This window comes from Anser cygnoides, chromosome 3 (genome assembly GCF_040182565.1).
Source record: "Anser cygnoides isolate HZ-2024a breed goose chromosome 3, Taihu_goose_T2T_genome, whole genome shotgun sequence".
In the NCBI taxonomy this organism is placed as follows: Eukaryota; Metazoa; Chordata; class Aves; order Anseriformes; family Anatidae; genus Anser; species Anser cygnoides.
Window position 1 is genome coordinate 71,295,208 of NC_089875.1, and position 27,643 is coordinate 71,322,850.

Below are 27,643 nucleotides of genomic sequence, written 5' to 3' on the forward strand. Positions count from 1 at the left end.
CCCTTCCCATAGTATGCTATGCATGTGGAACCGCTAGATATAGTTGTAGTTTAAAGACATACATCCAAAACTGCAGGGAACAGTGGCTAAGCTATACAGTGACTGATGATGATTTGCAATTAATTAAAAAAAAAAAAAAAAAAAGGCATTGGGAAGTATTCTTATAAAGAAGGTAAATAAATCATTGATTCTTACTGATTGTGATATCAGTTAAGCCTACCTGACCACTGATCCCTAGAACTTGATCAGAATTTAGGGAGGTGGTATTACCATTTACCAATTGCATAGGGCTACAGTCACAGTATTCCTGCATTTTCTCTAAGGAACATGGCTTATTATAAAGACTGAAAAAGATCGTTTAATGTTTGTGACGTCCACATTAGGGGGAAGAAAAGATATTGTAATGTTTTTGTAATCATACATATTCACAATCCTAGTGCAAACAAAACAGTTTTAATATGGACAGACCAATTGAAGCAAATAAAAAAATTAACAAACAAAAGAAATATTTTGATCAGTTAAGATTTTTTTTTTTTAAACTTCAGCTTGCCTTGCCATCTTTGTGTGAAAAGAGGCCAACATTGTTAATCAGGCTAGATGACCTATGGCCTAAGGCTTTGAGCTGTAGTAGACACAGTAGGCCTCAGAAGACATTTAGGAGACTATTTTTCTTCTGGTGAAGCTTTTTCCCAGAGGACTCTAAGTGTTGGGCAAATTTTTTATGTTGAACTACATTAAAACTGCAGACCATAAATAGAAAAGTACATCTGCCATCTGTGCCTTCACTCCAGGATGACCTCTGTCAGTGAGGTTCTATGTTTTTCTTATGTGGACATCCACTTCCCAAGGAATCAATATGCACTGTTGTCCTGGTTTACCTTTGAAGAAAAAACTGTTTTTCAGACAAAGGGTTCAAATATGCAATGACATAAATTTTCATGCATTTCAATAAGGTGTTAATTTCAAAGTCTATTGGAAAACATAAATGCTCTCCCAATTGAATACACCAGTCCACAAACACAGGGGAACTTGGCTCGCCTCTTCTCAAGGGGAGATGGCCTCTGGGCAAAGGGTGTGATTCCTCCTAACAGATGGTGTCCTCTCTGGAATAGCCAGGGGTATGCTGAGGCACTCCCCATAAAACTCTTCACAAACACAGGAATCTGAGCTCTTTGCTGACTCTTTATTTTAAAAAGTGATTACGTGGCATCCGTTGGGAAGACTGGATTTTACACTCTCCTTCCCCTCCTGCAACTCCCACTCCTTCTGTGCTTCCTATCAATAGATAGCAGAGAAGAAAAGTTTTGCACCTTTGATTGGGACAGGATTTCACCCAAACTCCCCTCTCAGAGAGCTTTCAGCCCAAACTCTGTTTGCACAGAGCCTGGTATAATTCTACAGTAGAAGTTGTTGGATATAAAGTTGCTTCTAGATACTTAGTGAAAGACGGAGACTTTCTTCATGAGAAATGTAGTTCTCAGGATATGGCTGAGACACAACACTACATTCTTAATCCAAGTGAACCTTGTCTAAAATAACTAACATGGATTAAACCACCAATAAATCAGTCTTTAATTCAGATTAGTGGCTCAAATTCTGCTACATTCAGCTGCTCATTTGGCTGCCTTGCATTATTCCAGCAACACAAAGCAGCAAGTGAATATGGCCCAGCACATTTCTTGTGAAATCATGGATTTTTTGAATGTGTCGCCAGCTTGATTTGCCCCTTTTAGGAGTCACCTCAGTGAGATAGCAGTAAGCTGGAAAAGTTTGCAGCATGGCAGCTCTGAGAAGATTTTTGCCTAAGGGAGCATCATGTGTTACAGAAGTCATGAGAAGAAAACAAACCTTTGTATGTTTTATTCAGTTTGATTACAATTCCAATAGTGCTTACCGCAAAATATGCAAACCTAATATTTCTCCATTTTTCTATGGACTTGCTTTCTCAGTCCTTCTCACTGTTTCACCTCACATTTTCAGTCTATCAGTTCCCTCTTTCAGGTTGTGAAAAATCTCTCCAGAATAAGCACCCCATGGAGCCAATTATTTGCATGATTTGAAATGAGGAATTTGTCAAACGTAACCCTTTTTTTCTCATCCTTTAACAGACAAGCTCCCACAAATATATTTGCTGCTTAAAATTGCCTGTCAATGTAAAGAAAAGTCTTGTTAACAAGAACTACTGGAAAGAACCTTGTAATTTCTTTAGCATAACAAGCTTTGGGATGTCGAGGTTGTGTGCCATACGTACTTTGAGTTCTGGTACAAGTTCTGTCTTATTCCTGAGTCAAGTGTTTCTCAGGACTTGCGCTCACATAGCAAAATTGTTAGTGCAGTCCTATAAAAAGTGGTGTATGCAGTAAAAATGACAATTCGTAAAGACAGCTTACAGTAATATGGAACTAATTTATTGAATATAAATATAATTTTCTATACTGTGCATTTTATAATTCAGCAGTTATAGAAACTGCACATACAGCAATAAAAGTAAGATCATGGATACCTTACTGAAACCAGAGCAAATTTGTCAGTGACTTTAGTAGGAAGGTGTTGAGGCCTGGGACTGGTTTTTAAAGACTATTGAAACTGAGAAGGATGTGCCAAGATATGATGATTGCAGATACTTGGCAAACAGAGTACATAATTTACTGACTGCAGAGTCTGAAATATACAAATTGTATTCACAAAAAGAGAAGCTGATCTTTAGTCCACATAACATTGATACCTTTACAGGGAAGGGGTTTCAATTATCTTTAAAAAACAAAACCAAAACCAAAACAACAACAACAAAAAAAACACTTCTGTTTAAGACCAGTCCATGTATTGCTTGTGCACTGATTGCATTTTATGAACATATGATAAGCTGGTCAGGTCACTTTTGTTTTAATTAAGAATGTAGACATATTTGAATGATTTGCAGTGATTTAAATGAATCAAGTTCTATAGTGCACCATTAAATCTGCCAAAAAAACAATGTATAAGCAAACTGTAGGATGCTGTTTGATCAGTTGTCAGAGTAGAGGGTAAGTTCCTCTGTTAGTATTGTCAAAACATAAACTGTATAGTGTAATCTCTCAAGATAAATTAAACACATTATTTTGCAATTTAGATTAAAACCAAATCTTAACTATAAAGTATCTGTAGTATTAATTAGCCATAGAATGGTAAATACAGCAACAATTATTTACTCTTGAAAGAGAAATACTGAATGAAGTCTAATACATTTTACACAGAAGTTTACAGACTGAAAAAGTGTAGAATTTGCCAGTGCAAAAGATACACTTTTCCAATAGCATGTGATTCTTACTGAATCTTTGAAGTAGAGGATGGGGTTTGGTCTTAAGTTTCCCTTGCATGAACTAGTTTTCTGAACTTTAAAAGATACAAGATACAGAAAGGATAGAAAAGGATGTTGACTGCATTTCAGAAGAACAGTGCTTGGCACCTCCAGGAATGATGCATGAATTTGTGGGAATATATTTCCTTATGAAACAAGAACTAGGTTTGTCTTCAGTGTAAACTACAGGTTGTCATCCATGAATCTAAAATTCCTTACTTTGTTATTTCACTTCAGGCACTTGAATTAGCCATTTTTAAGCCAGACCTGCAAACCATATTCACTTTGTTGCTTATCTTTGCTAAATGCATTAAAAATGAAATGTGCCTAGTTGCCCAGCTGTCAAAATGGGAATTTCTATGAATAAAACATAAGTTATGTTTATCCTGGTACTTGGCTTCTCCTCTGAAATTGAGAGTTAGTATAATTAAGGATAGGGGCTGTTCTTTATCATAGCAAAACCAAATCAGGACAGAATTATACAGACTTGTGATGTACACATTTCAGCAGTTGGCTTCAAATATCAAGTGATGATTTACAACTAGTCAGATAAAGAAGGACAAGGTTCTTGCTGAGTAACACTCCTAGCATGTTCAAGAGAAAGTCCATACAGAGAGGGTCTGTATTAACTGCAATGTTTTACATTCCTTTTGGAAGGAAAGGGAATCTTAAGAAAAGGTTACCCTACTTCAATCAATAACTAGAAAAGAATGGTTGTAACAGCTAGAGAAAAAAAAACAAACAAACAAAAAAACTAACCTTGTGAATTTTTGGATAGTCCCATCTTCCTTCATTATAGAGATTCCTGTAACCACTTAAAACTCTGCAGGTTGGAACAGTATTCCAGGCATACTCTATTAAATCTAACTATTTTAATAATTCTTTCTATTACCAGGTATTTTAGGTCAGTAGGAAAATATGTACTGTGAGAAGCCATGACCACAGTCTCTTCAATAAAGTTTCACTGCAAGAATTTCCTTTGTGAACAGTTTGGCTTGAGCAAAGCGGAATTTATAGAGTTTTTATGTTGACTACATAAGATTATGTGTAATGAAGTTACTTTCTCTACAATAAAATACCTGCTTGCTCATATACCTCTGTGTGAATGCCAAAAGCAGTTTCCCATTGTATAGAATACAGAACATGTGTAGTTCTAGTTAAATTGGATAAACTTTTATAAGCATTTCTTTAAATGACAATGTATTACTTAAGCCTCACTACTTTACACTTTTTAAAATAATTGTTTTTGCTCCTTATTTTTCTTATACTTTTTTTTATTCTTTTTAGGATAAAACACCTTAAAAACAACAACAACAAAAAAGATCAAATAAAATGAAAAAGATGATAAAATGAGCATAACCTTTAAAATATTTGAACTAGTGAAATTCACACACACATCAAAAACTCAGAATAATATACAATTTAAGTTGCCCGGTTCCCATAAAATGAATCACTTTGGATTAATTATAGGTATGTTAAAGTAGATAAATAACCTTGCTATGTGATGATTTCCTCATTGGGTGCAATACACATTTCTACATATTTGTCTATACCATATATAGAGAAATAGATATGTCTGAAATTGTACATGCACACACAACATGTATTGCGTATATACAATACATGTGTAAGACAATATACAGTATATTGTGTATACACATATATATACAAATACGGTATGTTAATCTCAGCAAGTAGAAGGTGTAACATACCTAGATAGGAAAGGAGAAAGCTAGATGGCAAACAGAAGGCTAAGGGCAATATAGTTATGGCATGTATAGTTTATTCTAGGCAGGGATGAAATATTTAGGCAGTATTTTAAGTTTATATAAAACACCCAACAACATACATTTGCTGCATTTTTTTGTTTCATGACACACATGATGAACACAGGAACAGTGAAGACACAAGCATTTGTACAGAGCTTTGAAGTGGACTTCAGACTTGACTGAAGATCCGTTAGCTGTGCACTGTAAAATGACGCTCATGAAAAGCATGGATGTTAAAACAGACATTTCTGAGGCATTCATGGTGAAAAATACAGTGTGAAACATGCTATAGGATTCCACTGGCTACTGACTCAGATTGTTACAGAAATGTCAGGAATCAGCCAGTTAGCTGCTGTGACAATAACTGTATGAGCCAGCCAAATGGTATCTGGTCCTAATTTTCTGTGGCTTTTCATGGGTGGGTGGAGTCTTACTCTGATTCCCTACTGCATTTTTCCAGACATAGTTGCTGCTGATGCTTTTTGCCTGTTTGTTTGAATATGGCCTGTACCTTTCAAAACTTGACAAAACCAATGGAGATGAAACTTCTGACATCCTCGTTGACATTATAGAGGTGTGCAGTATTATTGAACCTTTTTCTTGTTATTTCAGGGGAACATTTAATAGACTTTGGGCCTCTTTCAGGTTGTGGTGACACTAATTCTGATCAATCACATCTAGAACTTGGAGACAGATTTTTATTTTTTTTTCTCCTGTGAAAAGCCAAGATTAAAAAATGTTCCTATCAGACAAGAAACAACTCTAATGGCAATGCAGACAGACTATGTGAAATACACATTCAAGTCACTTTCCATCTCTCTTCCATACATCAGCCCCTATGGCTATTCTGAGTTTTTAATGGCAAACCACTGCCTTCAGCTTCCCACCCTGTGCTGCTACACAGACCTGTGTAGCAGAGGCAGCAGGATGGGTGTTGTCTTTCTCTTTGGCTTAGTGTTAACTCCTGAGGTCGCTAATGAAAATGGAAATGGATGCTTGTTTGTGGGTATATGTGGCTGTAAATGAGGGTATCTGAGCAGCCAGTATATACTGCACATACTGCTCCTGTGAGAAGGACAGAAAGCTCCTACGGCCTCTACACTTGCCAGTTAAATTCAACAGAGGCCATAAGTCAGAGCCATCAGTCAGGCTTTCCCTACACTTGATTATATAAACAAAATGCTTTTTATTGTTATATAAACAGAAGTTTTTACAATTATCAGGTAACTGTAAGAAAATCTTACTCCAGTGTAACCAGTACCTTGGGAGTTATGTCCCCTATTAGGCTGTAGGAGATTTAAATTCAAGCTCCTTGTTTCACTCAGGTATGTTCCCATGAAATTCTTTTGTTCTGATGAAATGAATTATTTCACTGAGACATTTCTGAATAACTACAGTCATAATCCACTGAATACAGCTAACCCCAGGTATAAAGAGAAATAATTTTGCAGATTGTGTTCTTGAACCTGTAATGCTTCAGAGGAGCTAGATTTATACCATATTTTGCTAATTTCCAGAAAAAAGAATATTAATGTTATATTACGACATCCATCTGGCATTTGGATAAGTACAAAACTATGGGCACACCTTCCTAACACATTTAGCTTAAGCTATTAAGTCTTAAAGTGTCTTCACAACTTTGTTCCTGTATGACCCTCTTTTACCCTTTTACCCCCAAAAGCAAACAAGTTCTATACTTGGAAGGATTCCTGAGGCGTCTGAGCCCAGCAAATTCCACATACATGAAGTGAGAGCAGAAACCGTGAAGACACAGACACTAGTGTAAGTCTCAGAAGTGATGAATTTCAGAGGTTCTGATGAAGGCTACCTAGCTGCTGAGCTAACTGCCAGGTAAAGTGTAAAAAGCCCGCCGTTCATTTACTGCATTGGTTGTGCTTCACAGATACACACTCTGCCTCTATTTCTGTTGCCGTCTTGCAGCCTATGGAAAGAGGTGTGAACAATTAGCTAATGAAGAGCACACTATGTCTAGACAGCTAACTGTTAGCAGATGATCACTGTTTATATTTGTCAGCGAGCTGAGTGACATGAACAAGATAGATGTGCATCAGGAATAGATATCACCAGACTCCAAAATAATGTCCTTGCTGTGTACGTGTTTTTTTTGTTGTTGTTTTTTTCATTGTCAGATGTACAGCCAATGCTGAGTCCCAGCCTCATAATTTCTCCAGTGATGGAGAGACTTTATGATCAGACCTTTGAAATATTTACTTTCTGCACAAGGTTACCTCTTCTGTTCTTGCATTTCAAAAATAGAAATAATGGTATGTATTGCTTTTCACCCACTAGGAATTAAAAGATCGAGGCTTAAATATTGTATGAGGGGCACTGTAAGACACCAGAGCTAGACCTGATGATAGGTGCTGGATTGAGATTCAGGAATCAACAGGTCAGCTCCTGTCTTTGTCACACATTTCCCATTTGACCTTAGACAAATCATTTTGCTGCATTTCACTGTGCCTTGTTTTGTAATCTGCAAAGTGCGGATAAAGGTGCACTGTGGGAAGACAACTATGTGAAAAGTATTATGTTGCTGCAATTTGGAGAAGGACTTGCAGATATTCCTGTCAATGAACTTGTCTGTAGACTTCTGTAGTACATTTTCTTCTACATGATGATTTTGTGGAAGGTAGACGCAGGCAGAAGTGAAAACATGGAATAGCTGTTTGTCATTTCATCTATCTTGCTGCAGGCAAGGCTTCAGAGCAGACTGCTTTGTGGTCCTATAAGTATACGGCAATATTTAAGTAAATGTTCAAGACCTCATATAACTGTCATGCTTAAGTTGTATCAACTAATGGAAGCCATTAGGACGTCTATCTACTAGAAGCAGAGTTTTTAGGTACAAAGAAGAAATTTATGGTTCTGTCTGGTTTAAAATGAAATGGGAATGTTTTTAAAGGAGTTGCTATTAGGAAACATTTTGGCTTTTCTTTCTAGCTATAAACAGATGCTTATTCATATTATGCCAGATTTACTAGCTAAGGCTGCTCTTCATCAGCAATGCATAAATCCCCCTTGACTGATTGGCAAGGCACAACAAATAAGCTGGCATACAATGGGGGAACTTGCTTACTCTTTTTGCACTGATTTTACAGTCCTATTCCTGCAATATGCCTATTGACTTTGGTGGTCCCAACACAGCTTCTAAGAACCGTTCACAAGAAGAAATGCCGAGGGATGACATTTGGTCTGTGCTTAGTCTGTGGTGAGAGCTGGATGTGAACTATGTCATATACAATATAAAGCAAAGGGACTGAGCACGCCCTGTCTGTTTTGTGGTCAATATTTCCTTGAATAAATAACATGGAAGATATAAAAGAAGAAGGAAATATTATGATTCTGCTAATGTGACCCTGCATTGTTTGTGTAGGTTTTTGAGTAGCTGTCAATCCAGCCCTCTATTGTTAGGCTGTACCCTTGCCTGGGAGTGATCTGAAAAAAAAAAAAAAAAAAAAAAGCAATAAAACAGAATGTCATAAATCCTTAGCAGATTGATAACAACTGAAAATGATCACCTCTCTAGGGATGTTGTTGTTTATTATACTGTCAGTTTTCTATTTTTCACCATTTTATAAGGCATTGTGGTATTTTATGGTGTGGTAATGTAAACCCACCACCATGGAGCTCTCACGGGCAGCCCATGGACATGGAATTGCAAAATTCCCTTATCTCCTCGGGAGGTTTCTTCACCTAAGAGCTGGAGCATATTGGTTCATTACTGGGATTTGTGCCCTGGTAATACAGACCATAGAAATCAAACCTTCTGCTCGCCCTTTTACCAAGAATGAAATTCTGTCATTGTTTTGGGCTGAAAAAAAAAAAAAAAGTTTGGGCATTTACAGGTAGATGTCTCCATCCTAAGTCATCACCCTTTGCTGCCTTTATAGCTGTGTGAAGACAAAAAGTCACTTTAAGGTCATGATCCACATGATTTATTTCACACCTCTCTGTTAGTACGAGACAAATATGAAACTAGAAATCCTGTGTTCTCTCCATTGACTGTGAAGGGAGCCAAAGGTGACTCAAATCCAGATGGCAATACTGAACACCTCCTCTAGATTAGATTAATACCCAAAGTGTTTTAAGTTATTCTTCAGAGTTTGAGATTCATGTGGATTATGTCTCCTTTTAAGACCAACGCAGCTTTCAAATCTCTCCTCCAAAGGTCACAGGGACAACTGAATTAAAAGTCTTGTGTTGGAACGGGAGGACCTCTCTCTTCCTTGCTGTGCAAGGTGAGGAATTCCATTCTACAGGCTCATTCTCCCCCTGAGAGTGTTAGAGGACCTGACACTAAAATCCTTTCTGTAGATCAGGCTGTTTGTTTGACAAATCTCTGCTTTGACTTAGGGGAACTGGTTTTTTAAAGGTTGCCAATTTTGCACATTGCAAAGGGGTAGGGAGAGGTCAGCTACAGTTCAGTAGGAAATGAGCAGAACACCACTGGACTCACTTTACCAAGGATCTCTTACAGACATTTAATCAGAATGAATTTCTCTTCAGTCTTGTCAAGGCTGATAAACTTCATGAGAAGACCAAACCATTTATCTGCTATAAAAAGCTTGAGATTTAGAGAAGACTAAACGAAGGAGCCCTCATTATTTGTATTTATACAGCATACACAATGAACTATCTTTAGCTTTCATGCTGTATTCTTAACACATTTGAAGTATAGAAGTGGAAACTGGGAATAATTTGTCTGTGAACTACATGCCTGTGGGGTGTAGGCTAAAATGCCTTCTTTGATCTAACAATGAAGTGAATTTGTGTCATGGACCACACACTGGAAACAAGGCAAACAGTGGAAAGATAGAGGGAAGGGTTCAAACATTAATGTTAGGTCCATGTACGTGTCTCTTCCTCTCTATTTTGCCCTAAGATTAAAAGGCAGTTGCTGGGGTACTCAGAAGAGTTCTGTGTTGCTATGGAGCACAACAAGGTTTTGAGCTTAAAAATAATGCACATTAGTGTAAAAAAAAAATATTCCTTATTGTTTTGCTGGTGTCTGTGTTGTTACAATTTTGTTGTCTTTCTCTAAGTGCTCTTTGCTCAGAGGTGGGGGAAATCAGTTCATTACTTGACCTTTTTAAACGAGTGGCTTTCTATTTTTCCTAGTTGACAATGTAATGGATTTCAGGACTTTCATTCAATACAGGATGTGTTTTTATGCAGCTTCTTCATCATCTTTTTTTCTTTCTTTTTTTTTTTTAATATGCTAACCTTATTTGTCACAGACTAAAAGTGTAGGTCTGTGGTTACACAGTGTGCACATGTCCTGTAAATATGTTTGCTATGAGATATTAATAACCAAATTCAGTCCTGCTAATACCACTGTTGATTTCTCTGAGGTTACATTAGGGTTGGGTTTGCCTCTATGTGAAAGTCAGCTGATGTTTTTCATCATGAGGAAGAGTCTGAATATATGTGTCACTTATTTGGGATATCCTGCCTTTCCTCTCTAGAAGAGATGAAGATGTCCTAATAGTGATTTTACCACGATGCTTCCCATTACATATATGCATTAACTCTCTTGCCAACATGAAATATTTTTTTTTTTTTCATATTAAATGAAGCATAAATAAAACAGAGCATCCTATGCTGGAGGACAAACGTAGAAGGATGTTAGAAGTGTTCTTATTGTGATCAGTGAAATTCTAGGCTCACTAGTGTAATTAATTTTTTACAGTATTTATGCTCCTGAACCACTTAGTTTTTTTGGAAATCCAACCTACTCCCAAGTGCAAGTACATGGAAATAAGAACTCTGCCTGACTCACTGCAGTAAATTAAAATCAGATGTTTGAAGACAGCCTCTAGCTGTCTGCCCTGCCTGTCTTCTGGATGGTGTTGTCCACGAGTTAGAGATCTCCTACAAAGGAGCATCTGAATTGCCACATTGATTTGTGCAACACACTAAGATAAACTGAAATCAGAGCTTTTTTACCTTACATGACCAGCTGAAAACAGGAGCTGAGTTGTGATCAGCTCAGACGATGTTGTCCCGAGGCTAGCAATGTCCCCTGCAGGGCTGGGGTGGGAAGCTCAGGGAGTGAACAGCTCAGCCATCCAACTTTAAAATGCCACCACAAGTCTGTCAGAAGCTCTAGCTGAAAAAGAATAGCCTTAGACATGCAATAATTGCCATTCATAGGGGAAGCCACCATCTTAGCAGAAGGCTTGGTCCTGGTCTCTTGCTCCCTTGCTGACAACAATAGAAGGAATTTTGCCCAAATAAGGACACTGTGGTTGTGTCTGAGGAAGAGGACATTGAAAAAAAAAGAGTCAGATAGTTTTAGAAGGGCTGAAGACTTTCTTTGTTGACAGCTTTTGAACCTGAGTCTCATGTGAAGTAAATTAACCAGCACATACAATATCAAGTATTGACTGTTCCACCTTGACACAGTGATTACTATTAGGAGGACATGAAAATTGCCTCCAACTCCCTAAACTCTCATCCTATTCCCTTCCCAACAAAAGTGATCTTGAAAACTTCTGTGGTCAGCTGGAAAAAACTGCCCAGGAGAATGTATCCATAGGAAAAGCAAGGCCAGCAGCATGTCCATTTTCAGAGCTGCCTTATGGAGGCATAAACTGGTACCAAGTGCCACAGCTCTGGGAGCACCAGCTTGTGCTTATGTGAACCAATACAAAATCCAGGCTACACATGTGTAGGCAGAAGTGGGAAGTAGGAAAGTAGGAAAATATGTAGGCAGAAGTAGGATAGAGAAGAGTCTTATCTTCCCATCCAGATACTGCTCTATGTTCTCTACCAAACTCAGGGAGTGGGTTTACTGACTCCAGGGAAGGGGTTTCCAGCAGGATAAATAACATTCATTGACGTGGATGAAGCTACCTGAATACCAGAAGGAAAAAAAAAAAAAAAAGGAAAGGGGGTGGGGGTGAGAAGGAAATCTCCAAAGTTAATCTGTTTTGCTGGTTCTTTTAGGATGAGGGAAAGAGCAGGAGAAAGGAGGAAAGAAGAGAAGGAGAGGAAGAGAAAAGGGGGAAGAGAGAGAGAAAAAAAAAAAGAAAGGAAAAGGAAGAGGGAAGGGCAGGAAGGAAGGAAGGAAAAAGAAAAGAAAGGGAAAAAAAAGAAAAGAGGAAGTAAAGAAGGAAATAAGAAAGTAATCTTCCAATCCTCCAAAGATGTTCATTAGACATTCTTAAAAATAGATAGGTGATGAGGGAAATTTTATCAAACTGTGATCTGCTTTGGTTCTAGTATACATTTATGTCTTCAACCATTTGTTCTTTGGTTTTCAAGTACTTTCCTTACAGAGAAAAATAGTGAAGGAGAGGACTTTAAGATATGAGTCTCATAGCCTGAAAATATCAGCATTTATAGGAGTCTGGGGGAAACCTTGTAAAAATATTTTCATTTATATTTCATATGATTTCAAAACCATCCTTAGTGTGAGTTTATAAACTGTCAGTAGTCACTTCAAATCATCTTCATATTGCATTTTGCAAAACCTACTATTGGTAGAGAAAACCGAAACTTTACAAGCTTGAGTAGGGGTGACTCAGGTCCAAATTATAGGCAAGGCAAACATGGACTTTACAGGGAAAATAAAAAGACTGGAACATTCCCTTCTTTCTTCCAGTAGCGTGGCTCAGTATATCAGTGTGTCCCCATGCCAGTCATTGTGTGGCTCACTAGCTTCCCTGGACTTTCCATCCACACAGTAGCTGTAGCTCCATACCACTCTCAGGTCTTCACAGCCACCTCAGTGCAGACACTGTGAAAAGAGATTGGAGTACTGACTTCTGGACGGCATTCATCCAAGTCCTGGTCTGTCACTGCTTTTGGAGTCCACTAAAGACAAGTGCAAATGAGAGGGTTTGCCCCTCCCATTCTTTCCAAGCCAAGACATAATGATTTCTTCTCTAGCTATTTTTTTTTTCTCAAACTGTTTTTCTCCCCTCAAACAAAGGTATAAAATTGTCACAAAGCTGGCATTAGCAGTTGTGGTTTTAATTTTCTCATTTCATGAACCTTTTTGATTAGAAGTCAACTCACGGTAGAAAGTTTTCAATAGATGTTTATTTTGATCATCTTTAGAAAATACCAGTTTTTGAGGTTTGTTTTGACTTTTTGGTCCCAATTTAGAATGTATTTTTGGAAAACTAACAAACTTTCACAGGAAAAAAAAGTTTTCTCAGCAAACCCACCTAACATTGTTAGCCACATAAGAGGATGAATTGAAAGTTAGAAAATTATTTACCTTTTATGAATGATAACAAATGTGATATATGGATTAATGCAATAGCTGTATTATAACACCCTCTGAGTGCTGAAACTGCTATTTTGTCTGTATCTTCAGCATGTTATTTGAACTTAATTACTATCGAAGTTTTATTTTCTAGGGAAGAGGTTGTATGTACTCTTATAAGCTATATATAAAAAACACAAAAGGACACTATTTCTCAACTTTGCAGGAAAACAGGCAGGATTAGGGCTATGGAAATTGGAAGCTAAAACCCAAGAGGAAATACAGTTTTAATGATATAACTGTTCTCAGTTTTAATGAAATTCTGTAGTGGTACTTACAGAAAGTCACTCTGTCCCTGTTCTGTTAGTTTTATTGTATATCAAGGCAATTCTTTAAATATCTTTAACCTTTGAGGCAACAGTAGGTATCACTTTTGACGCTTAATATAGCATTTAAGATAACAGTCCGCCAAAAATCACAGAGAAGTCAAAGGTCAGGAAAAACTCTGTTGATATTTGTCCTCTATATGGGAGGCCATCAGCTGAGAAAAAGTATATTAAGTATATTTTTGGCTTCCTCATTCAGCTTAGAGCCTAGAATCAGTCCAACCTGTACAGCCAACCTTAGAATTAACTTCTGGATCTGAAAGCCCCTCTAAGACTGAAATGAATCATGAGGTTTAAAATAAAGAGGCAGAAACATGGTGCTTATATTGCTCTTTGTTTACATGATTTTCATATAATTAAAGCTGCAGGTGTACTTCTGATTATGCAGGTATTCTGCTGTGTGTTTCTGTGTAAATAATATGCTTGCAGTGTTTGCTGGCACATTGTTCATTATGACCTCATTTATTTCAGTTCTGTGCAAATAAGAAAACATAAGCCAAATTCTGGGCTAGTTTTCCTTGTCTTATGAGAAAACCTACACACAGAAACAGAGGAAGTATTTTGCTGGGAAGGACACAATTCCCCTGCCCCTTCATCATGTCAGAGAATCTGATATCTGCAGCTAAGCAATACTTGAGATCTATTAAAGGAACCATGAAGGCTGTCTTCTTGAGTTCTCTGTTTCCCAGTAGCTAAGAAAATGGCTCTAATAGAGCTACACAGCTCTTTTTTTCCCCCCTACATGGTAAGTCTGATCATTTATGTTATGTAAATTGGGAGTAATAATAAAGTCTGTATGCTTGATCTGAGTTGGAAGCTGACCCCTTCAGTGTCCTCACACTTAATCAAAGATACTTCAGTACTTCATGTGGAAGAGGAAAAAAAAAAAAAGTACCACAGCATAATCTTTGGCTTAATACCCAATACATGCCAGTCCTTTGGATATTCTGACCTTTAATAAGCATGAATGTAGCAGTTCATCATTTTAGTGGTCTGGATTCAAGCACTGAAGGCATGGCCTAATATCTCAAGTCTCCATACAGATGTATGCTTCAACAGAAGTATATTTTTGTCATCTTCATCATTCCCTTCTCTCTGTCCCAAAAAGGCATATGTGAATTGACGTGAGAATCCACAGCCCCTCTGTTAACTAGATTCATGTATTTGGACTGCTGATTCTGTTAGTCCATCTGAAAAGAGATCCCTTCTGATTTTTAAGATCCAATTTTAAAGTAACCAGCAATTCTGTTTCTGAGACACCACAAGGAAATGACCCAATTAAAGAGCTGAATATCAGGACCATAAATGCAAATCATCTTTTGGAAGGCACTGATGAAATTCCTTTTCCATTGTCATTAGATACTGGCTTTCTGTCAACCAGTTAATCACAGAAATAATCTTTTAAATATGCGTTAAACCATAGCTATGCCTAATCATCCCATTAAACGTCATCAGGCCATTCTTTGCAAAGATAAACAGCTTAAGGAGCATTCTTCCTTTGATCATGTTATCCCCCGATGTTTTTGAAAGGAGAGTGAATGCATCTTCCAGATTTCATCAGTACAAATCTTCAGTGAGCTTCTGCATTGTGCTAGTAGTTTCCTCAGGTGACTGCACTATGTAGCTCTTTGCCTTCTCAGACTGAAACATGCATATGAAATTTAATGTATCACTGCCTGTACTAGTTGGAGTCGAAATGTTGATCATTCACCTCTGATAAGGAGGGGATACTGGAGTACATTATTAAGAAGGGGGCTTCCATTACGGCAATAAGCATATGGCTAAGTTATTAGGAATGACTTCATCCACTGTTTACAGCATAAATAAAGCTGATGTTTTCTTTAGGCATGTGTTTAGACTGAAATGAGTGAGACTTCCAATTCCTGAAGACCTAGCTTGCCTTCTAGCTCAATAAGGTGATCTGCAGCAACCCTGTGTATACCTATTGCCTTTAAAGCAAGGGTGTTTTGGTCCTTGTCTGTCAACTTCTGGGGCACTTTTTTCTCTTTCTAGTGCCTATAAGGGGCCAAAGTACCAAACACGAGGCACACCTAAAACCCATGCTGGGCCATTTGCCTATTGCTTAGGCATTTCACCCTCTTTTACTTTATTCTGGGTTCCTCAGCTTCTTAGGCAGTGAGAGTTCAGGGAATGCTACGTCTTGTTAATTGAAGGGACTATCTTATGGCTTGGTCTCCAAGAGACATCCTGTCTCAGGATCTGAATGGGGAGAACAGCTCATCAGAGTGCCACTTGCTGTGAGATGAAACATGCAAAGCTGTTTTTTTTTTTTTTTTTTGCCAACAGCTTTTGCATCGAGAAATGCAACCCTGGTCTGTGTTGCTAAGAGAAATGGGGAAAATAAGTCTTTGACTGGTGTAGAGACAGATGTCATGGTAAACCCTGCTGGCTACTTCAGAGTGAGGACTATAAGCATGCATTCTTTATTGATAAGGTACAAGATGGTATGTGACCTGCTATGAGGCTGCAAGGAAGAACACAAAACAGACCCAAGATGATGACAGAAGTTATTGCAGCTTTGATAGCCCCACTTAGAGCATGCAGTGTAAATGCAGGCACTTTCATACACTGAATGTTGAACAGACATTACCACTAGCCATACCAGAAAGCCTGTCCATGCTCCTGACATTCTTTTCTAGAAGAATAATCCTTGCAGGGCACTGTGATGCAGATTGAGCACACCATGAGAGGCAAAGCTTCAACTGACAGGCAAAGTCCAATCTGCCACACAGGCACTAGTTGTGTATTGCTCAGTGATGGGTGTCTAGCAGCTTGGTGGATACGTACGTCAGTGTGTCAAGGGGATGTAATTACTGTATTTTAGAGGCTTCAGAGCTGCACTTGAAAGTACAGCTGCCCACCTGCTTTGCTTTGCAGTTATTTTATTGATGTGTGTATACGAGAGCAAAGGTCTAATGCTTGCATCTTTTTACGTTATATTTATTATTTTATAGCCCTACTTGGCAGATTGTAAGAGTAGGTGGCAGGAAGGTAATTTCCCTGTCTGTTTTTAGCAGGGATTTTGAAATAAGAGAATTTTCCTCACTGTATCACAGAGTATTAAATGTCAGTATGACATAATGAAAGCTGGATTTGGACCTTTAGGAATGCTTAATTAACACTGTGTGGGTCAAACTAACCTTTCCCATTAGTTAAGAGTTTTTCATTGCTATTCATTCAAAGTGCTTTAAGGACTAAGTTAAAAGGTGCTTGTTTTAATAATTTGAGTGGCAACACATCAGATATGGTGGTCACTAAGGTGCATTAGAAGAAGCATGGGTTATGGCTAGCTGAGGCAGTGAAGTCTAGCCACATGAGTGACTAAATTCATTTTTGGAGAATGCACATGATGCTGCACATTATCTTGTAGCATGTTTTGTATCTCCCACAAAGATGATGCTGCCTTCCAGAGGGCAGCTGGTTTGGTCTTCATTCCTGCAGCAGGAAGCCTTGCCTTTTTTGTATGCCTGTTTACCAGTTTTCTATGATGATATGATTAGAAAGGTACAGGTTCCCTACTGCTTAGTGTAAAATAAATAAATAAATAAATCACTCTGCTTATATTTTTTTGTTTTCCCCTCGAAGCTGGCTTGCCGATCTAAACGGAGGTTGATGGCCTGTCTTCCCCTTCTTCTAGCCCTGGCCACACATTTCTGCAAACAACCTTGTATCAGTGCTAATGACCATGTATGTGGCTGGGCCATGAGCTGTGTGAAGGAACTGACCCCAGTGAAAATTACTCTGTTAAAAATAAATAAACAAACAAACAAATAAATAAATAAATAACTTTTGAAGCTGCAGCCTCAAGAGCTACCAGTTGACCTCTCTCACCTTATTGGACTCAGGAACATGTCATTTCATAATATCGACAGCTGTTTTTCCTTTTCATTTCTACACATTAATTAAATTCCAGGTTTGCAAAGTGATACTAGTAATAGCTTAGTTTTAGCTACAAAATGTCAGCAGTACTTCCAGCAGAGCTGTGGGACCTCTTTAAATGAGAAAAAATACTTTAGGGTCTGAGGAAGAAAGAAACACATTTCAACAGTAATGAATGGGAAGATGCAACAGGCAGAATCACCATCTCAGCTTAGGAAAACTACACAAATATTATTGTAAATCATTCCAATGTCTATCTGGTCATGGGCCCTCACAGTTTACTTTACTGCAGTCTCAGAAAGACAGTGTAACAGCATATAATTTTATATATATATATATAATAACTATATATTATTTATTGCACACCTTATCTCATTACAGTCTCCTATCTTCTTGCAATCTGTGTTTTGGACTTCCTAAGCAGGAAATTACACTGTACTTTCAAGTTTAATAATGCACATTTCCATGAATTTGTCTAATAGCATCTAATGCCTGTTTGAATGCGTATTGGCATTCAAACACCTTGTGGCAATGAGTGCTATAATACAATCTCCTAAAATGTAAAAATAAAGGGTTTGTGCTTGTTTAAAAGGGTTTGTGCTTGTTTAAACCTGCTGCCTGAATTCATTAGGTTTCTCCTAGTTCATATTTTATGAAAAATTGTGAGTAATCATTCTGAATTAATTTTCTCTAGACTGTTCATATTTTATGAAGCTCTGACAACTTTGCAAGGCTGAAGAGTTTCAGCCTATTTAACTTTTCTTCAGACAGAAACCACATGACACTTCTGCATGTTGTTTTCAAACTGTCATTTTTCTGTACTTATTCTAGGTTTAATACCTGTTTACAATGGACTAAGCAGGACTGCACACAGTATGTGAAATTTGTATAAGCCACGAATCCATAGACTGACAAGATGATATTTTATACTTTCTCCCTTATCCCTTTCCTGGGGATTCCACAGTTCTGTTCGGAATCTGACTGACTTTTTCAAAGAGCTTTCAATGTGGCTTTTCAGACTTCATTTTCAAGCAGGGATAGCACATTTGGACCTGGACACTGTGTCCAAGCAGTGTGCTTTTTTTCGACCTGCCATCACTTTGCATTTATGAACAATGAATTTTATTTGTTGTTTTATTGTCCAGTCACACAGTACAGTTTGGTGTCACAACGGTACGGTTGTACAGAGAGTAAGGTTACAAACACAGTGTTATTTTTGAATACCATGAATTACTTTATCATTAACAAGCTTTGCCACATCTGTTCTCACCATTTCCATGTAGTTTATGAACATAATGAACATATATGAACACAATGAACATATATGAACACAGTTTCCAACACAGTCCATGGGCACAAACTGCATCACTGCCAAACTCCATCTCTTATGAAAACCCTCACCATTTATTTTTCCTAGTGTCCTTTCTTAACGATTTATTATTTTTTATGTTTTATTATTATTTTGTAAACACATGATGAAGAAATCTGCCAACGGGGAACCCTCTGGGAACCTTCAGCACAGCTGCCCAGGCCCCATGGGCACTCCCAGGCCTGCCTGTCCCTCCCATCCCGTCGGTGCTCCCCCACCAGCCCGGGACCCAGAACCCCATGTCAGCCCCAGGGCCATCAGCCCCTGCCTCGGTGAGGCCAAAGCAGGGCCGGTCTCCAGTTCCCCACAGCCCAGCCCTGCCCAGCCATGGTGACTGGGCCAGGCCCACATGCGGGCCCATGTCCCAGCCGCAGCCCATCCCTGTCCCCACAAAAGAGCCTGGTTTGGGACTGTCACTGGCATGGGTCCTGGTGCCAGGCCCTGCCCTGGGGGTTCCCACTGCTCCCAAAACCAGGGAGCCCCAGCCCCTGCTGTGTCCTGACAGCAAGGTTTGTTTTACATCTTCAGATATCTGCAACAGATTTGTCCAGTATGACTTCGTTTTACAGCAGGTGGATTGAGTGCTCCTACTGCGTTATTGAATCATCTGCAAATGCTACTCTAACTGACCAATTTGCGTGATATAGAAGTCACTCTTATTTGTTATTTCTTTTCTCTAGAGCCTCCATCAAAGCCATAAAGCAAAACAAAACTCTGAAAACAAAGACTCTCAAGCAGAATGACCAGGCTGAGCAACAAAGATATGCATCTCAGGTAACAGCCAGGACATTTGTATCTGAGATTTTTTAGGACCATTTGAACAACCCTATCAACAATTTCTTAGTTGATACTTTAATTTTAATCGCTTTTTCAGACTTCCCTCTAGCAGAAACCTTGCAAACTTCTCTGTAGTAAATATTGATGCAAATCAATCATTCATATTTTATTTTATGGCTTTTTGGAGTACTCTTAGTGTACTTCAGTCACCTCTGAGCTCTGAAGGATAACTTACTTCCTGTTTTCTCTTTTTAGAAATATACAGCCTTTATGTGACTAGCAAGCTCTCTCTCCAAATCTCATTTGACACCTTTTTATACTCTGTACCAGCTTTCTACTCTTCTTAATTTTCTGTTTCTTCTACAAAATTCTATTTTTGAAAGACATGATGCTTTTAATGGTTTCTTCTCACTCTTTTAATTATGCTTTCTTAAGATTTTTAGTCTTGATTGTGGTATACATTTCCTCTGAACAGCTCACTTTTATTTTATAAAACTATCTCCATGGCAACTGTAAGCATTTTTATCCCTTTAGTGGCTTCTTTTTAATTTAACAATCGTCTTAATTTTTAGTGATTCCTTTTTCTGAATAAGCCACTACAGTCACAAGACTTATTTGTTTATTTATCTATTTATCTATTTATCTATTTATTTATTTATTTGGTGTGGGGGGAGAGCTAGCAAACATGCTGAATCTGTGAATCTGAGCATGCTGAATACAGTATTGCAGAACCTGGGCAAATCAGATCCTGCGCACTATTTCCTACAAAAATAAGGATAATAAACTCTTATTACTTGCTTCAATAAGCACTTGGTTATAGATCCCCCTCAAAATAATTTCTGCATCAGACTCCGTGATAACACCTGAAGTCTAGTCGTTATCTCCCGTTCTACTCAGTCACTAGCACGGCTCTAATTATGTATTTCAATATCAATATATAACTTAATCTATATGTGTATATGTGTTCCTTATACTTGCCAATAAATTAAACTTACTTAATTTCATCGCTTAAAATACAGCACTCTGCACACCTGCATAATACATTTCTGTACAGTATTACCCTTATATCAATGTCACACAGGTTGTCTTCCTTCCACTAAGTTTTCTGAATGTCTTTTACATGCAGATGTTTGAACTTATTTTTACATTTATTTTAAAACACTTACCTAGCTTTTTTTCAACTGTTGCAAGTGAATTAACACCCAGAAGAAGCGTGTTTGTGAATAATGCTGTCTTGTGTACCAATAGCTTTCCTTTCCTCTTTAGCTTCTGTATAGCCCTGTAACCTTTTAAATTTCTGAGGCCGGCACTCTGTTTCCAGGCTGTTTTGCAGTCACATTTCATTTGAACACTGGGAATCTGTGTTACGCATTCCCATCTTGTGGACTTCCCCCTCATCCACATCTTTAGCACGGTTTAGGTGAAGAGCTTTGTGCTAAATGCAAACACGAGCTTCTAGGTCTTTTGGCCATGGAGAAATTGTTCAGAGAAGACAGACTGCCCCTGATAACCACCTCTGCTCCCGTAACAGCGCTAAGCCTCTTTCTGCCTGTTGATGACAGCTTCAGCCTAATTGCAGGCTACGTTTTCTATGCGCTGCTATTAAACAGACCCTGGTTTACAGCGGGATTGCAGTTGCCTGGCATGTCAAATCATTTCTTTACAGCACAGCTTATCACTGTGTCGCCTATACAGACCCACTGATCCTTCCCAAAAGTCCTTTTAGCACATGTGCAGACTTATTTCCATCCCCTGATGTGCTGAGCGCTATAATCGCTGGAGGCCTGGGGTAACTTACTGTCCCCCCGGCCTGCCTAGCATGCTCTGACAGGCATATCTGGCAGCTGGTTTGCATTATACATAGCTGGGGGAGGGCAGTTCCTGGGTGTTTTATTTTCTTGGTGTTTCTGGTGGGATGTTAGAAATGGCTGAGGGAGAAGTGACAAGGTGTCACTGTCTTCACTGCCGCAGCTGCTTCTGGGGGCTTATGCAGCTGCACAGCTGGATGTCCAGAGGACGACATGGAGGCTGTGCTCTTGGCTCCCTTCCAACTGGCTCCAAATGCACTTGAGAAACTTCCATGTGATAGTTAATGTAGCACCTGCTCAACAAACAAACCCCAAGTTTCCCCTCCTCCGTTATACTGTACATCTGTTATTTTGCTGACATGGAAACTAGCGTAACAATTAGATTCATTACTTGCCCTCTAAGTTGATTCCAGCTGAGCTGAAAAGACCTTAATGTGTTCGCTCGGTGATTGTTTAGGCAGCAGCACAAATTAAGAAATTCTCCCTCCAATGAGATTTGTTCTACATTGTAATTGCACTTGCATGTGTATGTGTATAATCGAGGTGAGACTGTGAGGCAACATTTGACTCCGTCCAAATACAGATTCCAGTCCTCAGCAGAGGCGTGTTTGCATTTGGAGTGCTGGTTCCAGGTCTAAATAGAGATCAGAGGGAGCAAATATGCAAATCCTTGAAGAAGACAGCCACATCAGAAATGGCATTGATACACACATCTAACCACCTCCTCACCTGTCCTCTGCCCTTTAAGCCTTCTCCGTTGCGACTTAGCGGGACATTCCAAGTATCTGAGCAGTTTCAGACAGCTGCTATTAACAAAATAATCTGCCAGAGAAATGTTTCCTTTTTCACCACAAACATGGAATTTCTCCCTTCAGAAAATCATACTCATTCAAGGTCAGGACAGGGAACAATCATTCTCGAAGGAGTGACAAGGTTAAAGTCCAGCTCCTCTCCCACTCCTCAGCTTCCCCACAGCTGTTATTTACTGCTGCTGTGTGACTTTTAAAAACCTGTCCTGCAAAGGCTTGCCTTCTATAGGTTACTCATGTGCTAAAGACAAGTACAGGCCTAAAACTGGAAGCTAAGAGATTGATTACCAAAACCCATGTCTCTTTCTGACCTCTATTTGAGTCTTTTTTTTTTTTTTTGGTATGGTTTAGACCGCCTGCTATTCAGATTGCTCCTTAGCTTTGGCATTAATGTGAATAATATAATACCCTCAAACACAGAACTGAAACATGCTGCATTTTGGGAGATTTTGATTTCTAATGTAAGCACTGTGCTCTGTATTGTCCCCTAGAATGTACATTGCTCTGAAGCTGATTTTTTTTTTCAGCAACAAATTGCAGGATCTCCCATTCAGTATTTGGAGAAAGGTGCACGGGTTTGTGTTTATTTCCTTCTCTTGCTTTACTTGGTTTACCATGGTACAAAATGGTAATTTTATTCTGTGCCCTCATCAAGCAATTACCACAGAAATACTTTAAAAAGTTAAACAAACCCTTTAGAATGTCAACTCTTTTTTGATGCATGCAACCAAAAGAAAGTCCCAAAGACTCTCATGTCTTTGCGAGTTAATAGAATATGATGAAGTAATTACACCAACCCAAGAGCTCTTCTCAGAGCATAAAACTTTTCTCTTTGGAAATTCTGTGTGGTACAGAAAGGGGCTGAGCAAGAACAGCTCTGTATTTTACCCTATGCTTTCACTCAGATATCAGCATTGTTTTCCTTTCTTGCCTATTTTTGGCTGGACTGCCCTGAGCCAAAAGCTGAAGCGAGACTTCCCTTGCTACTCAAACTGCCTCCATGAAATCACTTACCCAGGATGTAAGAGTCTTAATGCAGTCCTAACAGCTGGTAAACAAAGAATGTAGCTGCTTTGTTAGAAATCCTGAGGCCTGCTTGTTTACAAAATTTTGGGCCACTATCAGCTCAGGCAGGCGCTAGGGAACTATGTGACCCCACCTCATCTTCAAGACATCAGTCCATCCCCAGCAAAAAATCTTTGCGAGTGCTTTAGTTAGATCAAAACACAAACCTGCCACTTAGTGACTACTGCTAATTATGATTCCTCCCCTCCCTGCAAATATGGTAATATGGGTAAAATCTATAGTAAAAGACAAATTTGATCCATAAAAACTTTCCTTTTGGAAGCAGGATGGTAGAATTACCCTTCCCATTTCTTCAGGCTCCTTTTGGAATGGTGTCCTACTAAGGTAGAAACATTATTTTTCTTTTTTCCTATTACTATTTTTTTTGGTACCAAGTGTAATAGCAGAACACTAGCTATCTATCTTACAGTAAAAACTTGTTTTTATTCAGGACATGGGGCTTGGTTATTCAAAAGAAAGCAAGATAGAGCTTTGCATAACTATTGAGGTTCTTTTCAGAGGTTAATTTGTTACGTCACATAGATTATCTGCTCAAATACTGTACATTCCCTTACCCTGAGGCACAGAGGTTCATTAAATGAGCTATGCAGAGAAAAAAACAGCCTTTTTCTAATACAGTTTCTAAGCCTCCTGGCAGTTCTGTGCAAAACATCCTTCCCATGCTCTCAGTTATGCACAGTCTTCCAAAGGGGACCCACTGTGCATCTGTCATAAGCTTTTTCCAGTGTCACTAGCAATAAGGATTAACCTCCCTATGCCTAGCTCCTGAGAGCTAGCTTTTTATGGAGATATAAAGCATGTCTGGGGGCAGAAAGCAAAGCTGCACTGGTGCAGGATCCTTGGCTTTAGCATCCACATCACCCAATGGCTTGACAGACCCTGAATTTGTTGACCTTCAAGGTATGGTGAAAGGCCAGTCTATTTACTCAGCTTTGTGCCTGAGGGAGATAATCTTAGGAATTGGAAACATAAAACAAAGCAGTGCTCAAGGATGAGACCCTATCTAAGCTGACATTTTGTCAATTAATTATGCAAATAGTCTGAAAGTTTTTAGTGAGTGGAGGGAGTGTGGGGGTTTCTTTATGCAAGCCCCCAAACAAACAAACAAATAAATAAATAATGCTGCATGTTCTAATGACAGAGATGGAAGTCAGTGAACTCCTGCTGAACTGTTAGAAAGCCACTGGAGCAGTATTATTTATTAATAGGCAGCACATAAAACTGGACTGCTGCAGCTGTATTATCCTAACCTACCATGCAGTATTTATAGTGGGCCAAATTCACTCTATTCTGGCACAGGAAGCTGCACAAAATGCTGTCAGAAGTTGTTGTCTCTGATGATTCAGCACCTATCCTCCTGGCCTCAGTTATGCTCCCTCCCAAACCAGCATCTTATACTTTTTCCTGCTGTGCCAAGAAATGGCATCCTCTGCAATGAAGAAGGGGCTCAGAAGACACTGGATGGCAAACTCTGCTCACTGGTGGGTTTTGCAGAAGCTCCCCTCTGCAGAGATCATAGTTTAATGCCAGCCTTTGTGTTGCTGATGAACTTGCTCAGTTTTTTTTTTTTTTTTTTTTTTTGTTGTTGCCCCAAAAGCTTGACACTCTTCTGTGCTGTAGAGTGGAAGAAGTGAACATCATCCCTAAGACTTCATAGCTCATCCCAAAGCCAGGCACAGTTGCAAACATTTTGCTCAAGGACATCCAAGAGTTGCTCTCTAACACTTCCAGGGTACTCCATTCCTTGAGGAGAAGACACCTGTTAGCTCTTCAGCCGCACAGGACTGAGCAAGGTTAATGCTTCCTCCCACAGACTGGTTGAGAGGGACAGTAAGAAATATTGTAGGCATCTTGGCTGGGCTTCTTCAATGGTTTGTAAAGTAGCCACTTGGGTCTTGTTAGAGTACAGCTCTTGGTTTTAAAAAGTTTTTGTTGAATCTTTTGAATAAATTTTCTTTATGAAACAGACTATTTTGCTTTCTTGAAAATATCAGTTATGCAAGCAGGAGTAACTTGTACTGTGGCAACAGAACTGTTTTTCACAAATGTGACCTAAATTTGTCTACCCTGAGGCTTTAGTTGGTTTCAGTGCATGAATCCAAAGGCAAAATGAAACTCATGATGGTTTTCATTGTTTTATGAGGTATTTCACCTCTTTAAAATCTCATCAAAAACATCAAAAATCTTGGGCCTCATGCATGAATCTATAACCATGTAAAGCTAAAGTAACACAAAAGAAAATATATAGTAAATGCCCAGTAAACGGTAAATAACATCCATGTAACACCTCTGACTGTATCCTTACTTCTGAATAAAGGGTGGCTGGGATAACCACTAGTAGTCAGTGACTTGTATTTTGATTCCTTTAAAGAGAATGTTACAAATGATGTGTTAATACTTTTCTGTCTCTTTGAATGACTTAGAGGAATAGCTATTGTACTTCTCATTGGCAGCTCTTCTCTGACTCAGATTGAAAAGTGGCAAAGGGTAGGATAAAAAAAATCGTAATTCTTTATGCTTTCCTTGTTTATTGATTTGTTCTTCACCTCCTCTTTTAATTACGATGCTTTGTGTGTGTATTCAATGATAAACATTCAAAGTGAGGATTATATATCCTCTGTGTTTTGATAAAGTTACTAAATGGAAAGATAATTAAAACAGCTATTTAATATCAGCTGTCTTTGTATCATGAGCAAGATAGATTGATATATCTCCCTTTTTTTAAGGAAACATTATATGCCTTCCATATTTGAATTGACTAACTGGAAGTTAACACGTACAGAAGTCTTCAATTCTTGACGCTACTTTGTGTGAGTAAATACACATTCAGCCACCACTGTGTGAATGGATTCAAGCACTCCTAATGATTTTGGAATTAGTTTATGTACTGGGATGCATGGACTTCTTTATTTACTGGAGTGTCTAACTAACAGGCTTTGTTAGCCCAAAGGCTGTGAGCCTTTGTGTGTGCATGCGCTAGACATCCACTGCAGATTCTCAAATTGCATCAACTTTCTTGCCAAGATGGCAGGCAGCTGTCAATGTGGACACTAGCAAACACAGATGGAGCAAGTCATTCAGTATGGGATGTGATATTTGCCAATTCAGACTTCCAAGGGGCTTAGCAGGTCGGCGGCTACCACAGCCCCACGTTGCCTTATTCTCTCTGATCAGCATAACGAATCATGCCTGGGAGACCAAGTTAATCCCTTTCAGGTTCCCTGGGCTGTAGATCTTTCTGAATTTTCCTTTCTTTAGCCCTTTGTTTTCCTCCTGCTTTGTACTGAAAGTTAACTACAACAGCAAGAATGTATTAGGCTACTTGGAATACTGTCTTCAATTCATCCTGCCCTACTGGCACACGGCTCAAGCTGCACCATGAAGAAACCCCTGTCTCACTTCTGGAATGAGTCAACAATGCATTTTATAAAATGCGACATATATGCTTGCACATACAAACATGCACACATAAATTGGAGTTTCCCTTGTCCTGGTTTGAGGGTAAATGCAAATCTACTGTTTGAAGTCACCATTTGCCAAAAGGCTGCACAATCTGCTACTGTCAATCCAAGGAGTTATTAACTACTCCCTGAGTACTTCCCCATCTCCCAGTGCATGGCATGCAGGTGGCCTGCTCCAGCTGGTTAGATGCACCATTCATCACTTCAAAAGCAGTTACAATGCCCTCTTCTGCACTCAGCTGAAGGAAGAAGCCCATCCCCATCCCATTCCTGGAAAATTCAGGCAGATCCCTAGCTTGGGGCATTCTTCTCCTTGTATGAAGAACTTTCATTGTGTCCTATAGCAGGGGGAATGGGATGTTTGAGGATTAATCTTGTCCTCACTAAGGCACATCTGTTCTCCATTAGATTGGAGAAAGGAGCCTCAAACACCCTCTGCACCTAGGGCTTTTCTCTGTCAGTGCAACTCTATCCTGCCATGCAACCGGACCTGTCCTTTTTTGACCCGACTCTTCGCAGTGATTTGTCCCAGCCTTGTGACTGTTAGGTGGATGGTGGGAAGCAAAACACATTGTGTATCATATTGTAAGATTAAGCATTGTGTGATTAAATTTTGCTGGCTGTGCAAAATACAGTGTTTATCACATTTTGGCTGAGGTTATATAAGCCATGGCTAGAGATGGATGCTTCTATATAATAAATCTT